Below are 8,937 nucleotides of genomic sequence, written 5' to 3' on the forward strand. Positions count from 1 at the left end.
ACACCTTAAATCTAGTACTGGGCTTCTTCTAGTCTCCAGCCCAAACAAATTCTCTCCACCTTCTTATTCTCCCAACCAAATTACCTTAGCAACTCCTTTTTTTAGAAATTAAAAAAAAAATTTTTTCATCTTATAGTCATATTCCTTCCATCCCTACATTGTGTTTACCCTTATATAAGTTTTTCATTCTTTAAAATTTTGGGAAGGAATTTCTTCTAAGAGACCCAAATACTCCTAAAATTAAGGGGGTGACCCTGTTCTAGTGATCAGTCTTATGTATATATATTTTTTTCTTTTTGATATGTTTCTTTATTTGTTTTCTTTTTAAAATTTTTTTTCCTTGAACTTCTTTTCATGCCCTTTCTTCCCTCCCCCCCCATGATTTGGGGTCTCTTCTGACTTGGTTAAAGCACATTCCTGGGGTCTTTGCCACCCTTTTAGTATGTTACTTGCTCCTCCATATACTCTTATCTGGACAAAATGAAAAGGCAGAAAAACTCACCACAAAAAAAGGACAAGAGGCAGTACTGAAGGCTAGGGACCTAATCAATACAGACAGGGTTAATATGTCAGATCTAGAGTTCAGAATGATGATTCTCAAGGTTCTAGTTGGGCTCGAAAAAGGCATGGAAGATATTAGAGAAACACTCTCTGACTCTCTGAGAGATAAAAGCACATTCTGGAGAAATAAAAGAACTAAAATCTAACCCAGTTGAAATCAAAAAAGCTATTAATGAGGTGCAATAAAAAATGGAGGCTCTTACTGCTAGGATAAATGAGGTAGAAGAAAGAATTAGTGATATAGAAGACCAAATGACAGAGAATAAAGAAGCAGAAAAGAGAGACAAACAGCTACTGGACCATGAGGGGAGAATTCAAGAGATAAGTTACACCATAAGATGAAACAACATTGGAATAATTGGGTTCCAGAAGAAGAAGAAACAGAGAGGGGAGCACAAGGTCTATTGGAGAGAATTATTGTAGAGATTTTCCCTGATATGGCTAAAGGAACAAGCATCAAAATCCAGAAGGCACAGAGAACCACCCCTAAAAATCAAAAAGAATAGGTGCGCACCCTGTCATCTAACAGTAAAATTTACAAGTCTTAGTGACAAAGAGAAAATCTGAAAGCAGCCTGGGAAAAGAAGACTGTAACATACAATGGTAAAAATATTGGATTGGCCACAGACTTATCCACAGAGACCTGGCAGGCCAGAAAGAACTGGCATGATATATTCAGAGCACTAAATGAGAAAAACATGCAGCCAAGAATACTACATCCAGCTAGGATATCATTGAAAACAGAAGGAGAGATAAAAACCTTCCTGGACAAACAAAAACTGAAAGAATTTGCAAACACCAAACCAGCTCTACAGGAAATATTGAAAGGGGCCCTCTAAGCAAAGAGACATCCTAAAAGTAGTAGACCAGAAAGGAAAAGAAACAATATACAGTAACAGTCCCCTTACAGGCAATACAATGGCATAAATTCATATTGCTCAACAGTTACCCTGAATGTTAATGGGCTAAATGCCCAATCAAAAGACATAGGGTATCAAAATGGATAAAAAAAAACAAAACCCATCAACATGCTGCCTACAAGAAACTCATTTTAGACCCAAAGACACCTCCAGATTTAAAGTGAGGGGGTGGAAAACAACTTACCATGCTAATGGACATCAAAAGAAGGCTGGGGTGGCAATCTTATATCAGATCAATTAGATTTTAAGCCAAAGACTATAATAAGAGATGAGGAAGGACACTATATCATACTCGAAGGGTCTGTTCAACAAGATCTTACAATTTTAAATATCTATGCCCCTAACGTGGGAGCAGCCAACTATATAAACCAATTAATAACAAAATCAAAGAAACACATCAATAATAATACAATAATAGTAGAGGACTTTAACCCTCCCCTCACTGAAATGGACAGAGCATCCAAGCAAAAGATCAACAAGGAAGTAAAGACCTTAAATGCACACTGGACCAGATGGACATCACAGATATATTCAGAACATTTCATCCCAAAGCAACAGAATACACATTCTTCTCTAGTGTACATGGAACATTCCCCAGAATAGGTCACATCCTGGATCATAAATCAGGTCTCAACCAGTAACAGAAGATTGGTCATTCCCTGCCTATTTTCAGACCACAATATTCTGAAGCTAGAACTCAATCACAAGAGGAAATTTGGAAAGAACTCAAATACATGGTGACTAAACAGCATCCTTCTAAAGAATGAATGGTCAACCAGAAAATTAAAGAAGAATTGAAAAAATTCATGGAATCAAATGATAATGAAGACACAACAGTTCAAAATCTGTAGGACACAGCAAAGGCAGTCCTGAGAGGAAAATATATAGCGATACAAGCCTTTCTCAAGAAACAAGAAAGGTCTCAAATACACAACCTAACCCTACACCTAAAAGAGCTGGAGAAAGAACAACAAAGAAAGCCTAAACCCAGCAGGAGAAGAGAAATCATAAAGATCAGAGCAGAAATCAATGAAATAGAATCCAAAAAAAAAAAAAAAAAAAAAAAAAAAAACAATAGAACAAATCAATGAAACTGGGAGCTGGTTCTTTGAAAGAATCAATAATATTGATAAACTCCTGGCCAGACTTATAAAAATAAAAGAGAAAAGACCCAAATTAATAAAATCATGAAAGAGTAGAGATCAAAACCAAGACCAAAGAAATACAATTATAAGAACATATTATGAGCAACTATACACCAGTATATTTGACAATCTGGAAGAAATGGATGCATTCCTAGAGACATATAAATTACCAAAACTGAACCAGAAAGAAATAGAAAACCTGAACAGACCCATTAACCAGTAAGAAGTTTGAGGCAGTCATCAAAACTCTCCAAACAAACAAAAGCACAGGGCCAGATGGCTTCCCAGGGGAATTCTACCAAACATTTAAAGAAGAATTCCTTCCTATACTCCTGAAACTGTTCCAAAAAATAGAAATGGAAGGAAAACTTCCAAACTCATTTTATGAGGCCAGCATCACCTTGATTCCCAAAGAAGACAAGGATCCCATAAAAAAAGAGAATTACAGACCAATATCCTTGATGAACACAGATGCAAAAACTCTCACCAAAATACTATCCAATTGGATTCAACAGTACATTAAAAGGATTATTCCCCAAGCCAAGTGGGATTTATTCCAGGGTTGCAAGGTTGGTTCAACATCTGCAAATCAATCAATGTTATACTATACCTTAATAAAAGAAAGAACAAGAACCATATGATCCTCTCAATAGATGCTGAAAAAGCATTTGACAAAGTACAGCATCTGTTCCTTATCAAAACTCTTCAAAGTGTAGGGATAGAGGGCACATACCTCAATATTATCAAAGCCATCTATGAAAAACCCACCGCAAATATCATTCCCAATGGAGAAAAACTGAAAACTTTTCTGCTAAGGTCAGGAACACGGCAGGGATGTCCATTATCACCACTGCTATTCAACATAGTACTAGAGTCCTAGCTTCAGCAATCAGACCACAAAAATAAATTCAAGACATCCAAATCAGCAAATAAGAAGTCAAAATATTACTGTTTGCAGATGATATGATACTATATGCTTGAAGCCCAAAAGACTCCACTCCAAAACAACTAGAATTTGTACAGGAATTCAGTCAAGTGTCAGGATATGAAATCAATGCACAGAAATCAGTTGCATTTCTGTACAACAACAAGATGACAGAAGAAAGAGAAATTAAGGAGTTCATCCCATTTACAATTGCACCCAAAACAATAAGATACCAAGGAATAAACTTAACCAAAGAGGCAAAGAATCTATTCTCAGAAAATTATAAAGTACTCATGGAGGAAATTGAGGAAGACACAAAGAAATAGAAAAATGTTCCATGCTCCTGGATTGGAAGAAAAAATATTGTGAAATTGTCTATGCTACCTAAAGCAATCTACACTTTTAATGATATCCCTATCAAAGTCTGGTCCATTTTTTTTTTCAAAGAAATGGTACAAATAATCCTAAAATTTATATGGAACCAGAAAAGACCTGAAATGGCCAAAGGAATATTGAAAAAGAAAGCCAAAGTTGGTGGTATGACAGTTCTGGACTTCAAGCTCTATTACAAACCTGTTATCATCAAGACAGTATGGTACTGGGACAAAAACAGACACATGGATCAATGGAACAGAATAGAGAGTCCAGAAATAGATCCTTCTTTCTTTGACAAAGCAAGAAATAATATCAAAAGAGAAAAGACAGTCTCTTCAATAAATGGTGCTGGGAAAATTGGACAGCCACATGCAGCGAATGAAACTGGACCATTTCCTTACACCACACACAAAAATAGACTCAAAATGGATGAAGGACCTCAATGTGAGAAAGGAATCCATCAAAATCCTTGAGAAGAACGCAGGTAACAACCTCTTCGACCTCAGCCGCAACAACATCTTCCTAGGAACATCAGCAAAGGCAAGGGAAGCAAGGGCAAAAGTGAGCTTTTGGGATTTCATCAAGATCAAAAGTTTTTGCAAGCAAAGGAAACATTCAAAAAACAAAAAAAAACAACTGAAAGAATGGGAGAAGATATTTGCAAACGACATATCAGATAAAGGGCTAGTATCCAAAATCTATAAAGAGCTTATCAAACTCACACCCTAAGAACAAATAATCCAATCAAAAAATGGGCAGAGGACATGAACAGACATTTCTGCAAAGAAGACATCCAGATGGCCAACAGACATGAAAAAATGCTCCACATCACTTGATATCAGGGAACTACAAATCAAAACCACAATGAGATATCACCTCACACCAGTCAGAATGGCTAAAATTAACAAGTCAGGAAATGACAGATGCTGAAGAGGATGCAGAGAAAGGGGAATCCTCCTACGCTGTTGGTGGGAATGCAAGCTGGTGCAACCACTCTGGAAAACAGCATGGAGGTACCTCAAAAAGTTGAAAATAGAGCTACCTTATGACCCAGCAATTGCACTACTGGGTATTTACCCTAAAGATACAAACGTAGTGATCTGAAGGGGCATGTGAACCCGAGTGTTTATAGCAACAATGTCCACAATAGCCAAACAATGGAAAGAACCTAGATGTCCATCAACAGATGAATGAATAAAGAAGAAGTGGTATATATATACAATGGAATATGATGCAGCCATGAAAAGAAATGAAATATTGCCATTTGTGATGACATGGATGGAACTAGAGGGTATTATGCTTAGCAAAATAAGTCAATCAAAGAAAGACAACTATCATATGATCTCCCTGATATGAGGAAGTGGAGAAGCAACGTGGGGGGTTTGAAGGGTGGGAAAAGAATAAATGAAACAAGATGGGATCAGAAGGGAGACAAACCATAAGAGACTCTTAATCTCACAAAACAAACTGAGGGTTGCTGGGGTTATAGGGGTCGGGAGAAGGTGGTGGGATAATGGACATTGGGGAGGGTATGTCCTATGGTGTGTGCTGTGAAGTGTGTAAATCCAGCAATTCACAGACCTGTACCCCTGGGCTAATAACACATTATATGTTTATAAAAGAATAAAAATAAAATTTAAAAAAAAAGCTTTTGCAGAGGAAAGGAAATAGTCAACAAAACCAAAGGCAACCAACAGAATGGGAGAATATATTTGCAAATGACATATCAGATAAAGTGTTAGTATCCAATATCTATAAAGAACTTATCAAACTCAACACTCAAAGGAGAAAGGGGTACCCTCCTACACAGTTGGTGAGAAAGCAAGCTGAGGCAGCCAATCTGGAAAACAGCATGGAGGTTCCTCAGAAAGTTGAAAATAGAACTACACTATGACCCTGCAATAGCACTAATGGGTGTTTACCCATAAAATACAAATGTAGTGATCCAGTGGGGTATGTGCACCTGAATGTTTATAGCAACATTGTCCAGAATAGCCAAACTATGGAAAGAACCTAGATGTCCATCAACAGTTGAATGGATAAAGAAGATGTGAGATATATATACAAAATCCAGCCATCAAAGAAAAGAAATCTTGCCATTTGCAATGACGTGTATGGAACTAGAAGGTATTATACTAAGCAAAATAAGTAAATCAGAGAAGGACAATAATCACATCACCTCTCTGATATGAGGAATTTGAGAGAAAAGGTGGGTGGTTTTGGGTGGGCACTGAAGGAAAAAATGAAACAAGATGGGATCAGGAGGGAGGAAAATTACAAGAGACTCTTAATCTCATGAAACAAACTGAGGGATGCTAGTGGGTGGAGAGGTAGGGACAGGGTGGCTGGGTTATGGACATTGGGGAGGGTAAGTGCTACCATGAATGCTGTGAAATGTGCAAGCCTGATGATTCACAGACCTATACCACTGGGGGGAATAATACATTATATGTTAATAAAAAATGTATAAAATAAATTAAAAATTGCACAACCAAAGGGAAAAACATTCAATATCACAGAATAGAAGAGGTAGTAGTTTTAAATAGTCCATACTAGTCAAAGCAATCTAGAGTCAAAGCAATCTCTACCATACCACCAGTAGCACATTTTATAGAAACAAAAGAATACTAAACTTTGTATGGAACCACAAAATACCCCAAATCACCAAAGCCATTCTGAGGAAGAAAAACAAAGCTGTACATATCACAATCCCACAATTTAAGATATACTACAAACTATACTAATTAAAAGAGCATGGTACTGGCACAAAAACAGACACAAAAATAAGTGGAACAGAATAGAGTGCTCAAAACCCACACTTATATGGTCAATTAATCTAAAAGGAATAAAGACTATATGATGGGGAAAAGGCAATCCTTTCAATTAATGGTGCTGAAAAAATTGTACAGATACATGTAAAAGAATAAAACTGAACCACTTTCTTATAACATACACAAAAAAAGCTTGAAATGGATTGAAGACCTAACTGTGTGACATGAAATCATAAATCTCCTAAAAGAAAATAAAGGCAGGAATTTCTCTAATATTGTTTGCAGAGACCTTCCTCTAGAATGTCTCCTCAAGCAAGGGAAACAAAAGCAAAAATAAACTATTGGGACTACACCAAAATAAGTCTTTGCACAGGGTAGAAAAGTATCAGCAAACCAAATAAACAAATAACAGAATGAGAGACGATATCCACAAATGACATATCCAATAAGGGGTTAATATCCAAAATATGTAAAGAACTTATACAATGCAACACCAAGAAATTAAGTAATCCCATTAAAAAAATGGGCAAAGGACCTGAATGGACAATTCCCAAAGACAGAGAGGAAGGGATGCCTGGCTGGCTCAGTCAGTAAAGCATGCAGCTCTTGATCTCAGGTCATGAGTTCAAGCCCCACATTGGGGATGGAACCTTCTTCAGAGGAGGAAGGAGTAGGAAAATAAAGAAGAGAAGGAGGAGGAGAAATAAAGGAGGGCACATAAAAAAACACATATTTTGAATGTGGTATGTATTATATATTGTATTATTACAATAAAGCTAGAGAAAAAGAAAAAAAAATCATGTGATCCAGTAATTCCACTACTGGGCATTTATTTAAAGAATACAAAAGCACTAATTCAAAAAGATACATACACCCTATGTTTACTGTAGCATTATTTGCCATAGCCAGCATATGGAAGCAACTCAAGTGTTCATTAATAAATCAATGAATAAAGAAGACGTAGTATATGTAGACAATGCAATATTATTCCACTGTAAAAAAAATAATGTTAACTTACCATTTGTGATAACATGGAAAGACTGTGAGAGTATTATGCTAAGAGAAGTAAGTTAGAGGGAGAAAGACAAAAATCATATGATACCACTTATATACAGAACCTAAAAAAAAAAAGAACAAAAGCAGAAAGACTCATCAATACAGAGAACTGACAGTTGCTAAAAACAAACAAACAAACAAAAACAAGAGAGGGAAAGCAAAATGGGTAAGGAGAGTGGGAGATACAGGCTTCCAGTTATTAAATGAATGTCGGGAGGGTAAAAGGTACAACATAAGGAATATAGTCAAAGTTATTGTAATAGTTGTGTACTGACAAATGGAATCTACACTTGTGAGAATAACATAGCAGATAGACTAGCATAGTCACTGTGTTGTAACCTGAGACTAATGTAACAATGTGTGTTAACTATGCTTTTAAAAAAAGTAATAAAAAAAGATTTTTTAAAAACCCTCACACACACACACACACACACACACACACACGCACGCACACACACACACCAAATTCATGAGGTGCTGGATGTGATAAATAATCCTGTGGTTCAAACATTTCACAGTATATAAGTGAAGCAAGTCAGCATGTTGTGCACCTTAAATATGCACAATGTTATAATAATGATATCTCAGTAAAGTCAGAAAACAAATTCCTAACATAAAACATTATGCTAATTTGGGGAGCCAGTCACAAAAGACAACATGTAGTGTAATTTCATTTATATGAAATGCACAGAACAGATGGTAAATATGACAAAAAGTAGATAAAATGTTGACTAAGGCTGGGAGATACAGAAAATGCAGTTTCATTAGAGGGTAAAAGTTCCCATTTGAGGTGACAAAAGTGCTCTAAAATTGATCATCATGGTGGTTGCACAATTCTGTGAATATGAGATGAACCACTGAATTGTACACTTAAAATCTGACAATTATGTAGTATATGAATTACATGTCAACCAAATTTTTATGAACAAAACCAAACAAAAATCTCTTGAACCATCATATCCAAGAAATAATATTCACCTGTAAAATAACTTCAATTCTTCTGTCACTGGGACTGCAGACAGTGACCTCTCAACACTGTCACTGACATTCTTTCAAAATATATTACATAACACAGGTGATTTGCACATATTAGGTCATTGGCTCTTAGCTAGATGATAGAACTTATAAGCATGAAACAAATATTAAACTCATTTGTGTACAAATGAAAGCATCTGTCTTTAACT

Source organism: Meles meles, chromosome 2 (assembly GCF_922984935.1).
Source record: "Meles meles chromosome 2, mMelMel3.1 paternal haplotype, whole genome shotgun sequence".
Taxonomy (NCBI): Eukaryota; Metazoa; Chordata; class Mammalia; order Carnivora; family Mustelidae; genus Meles; species Meles meles.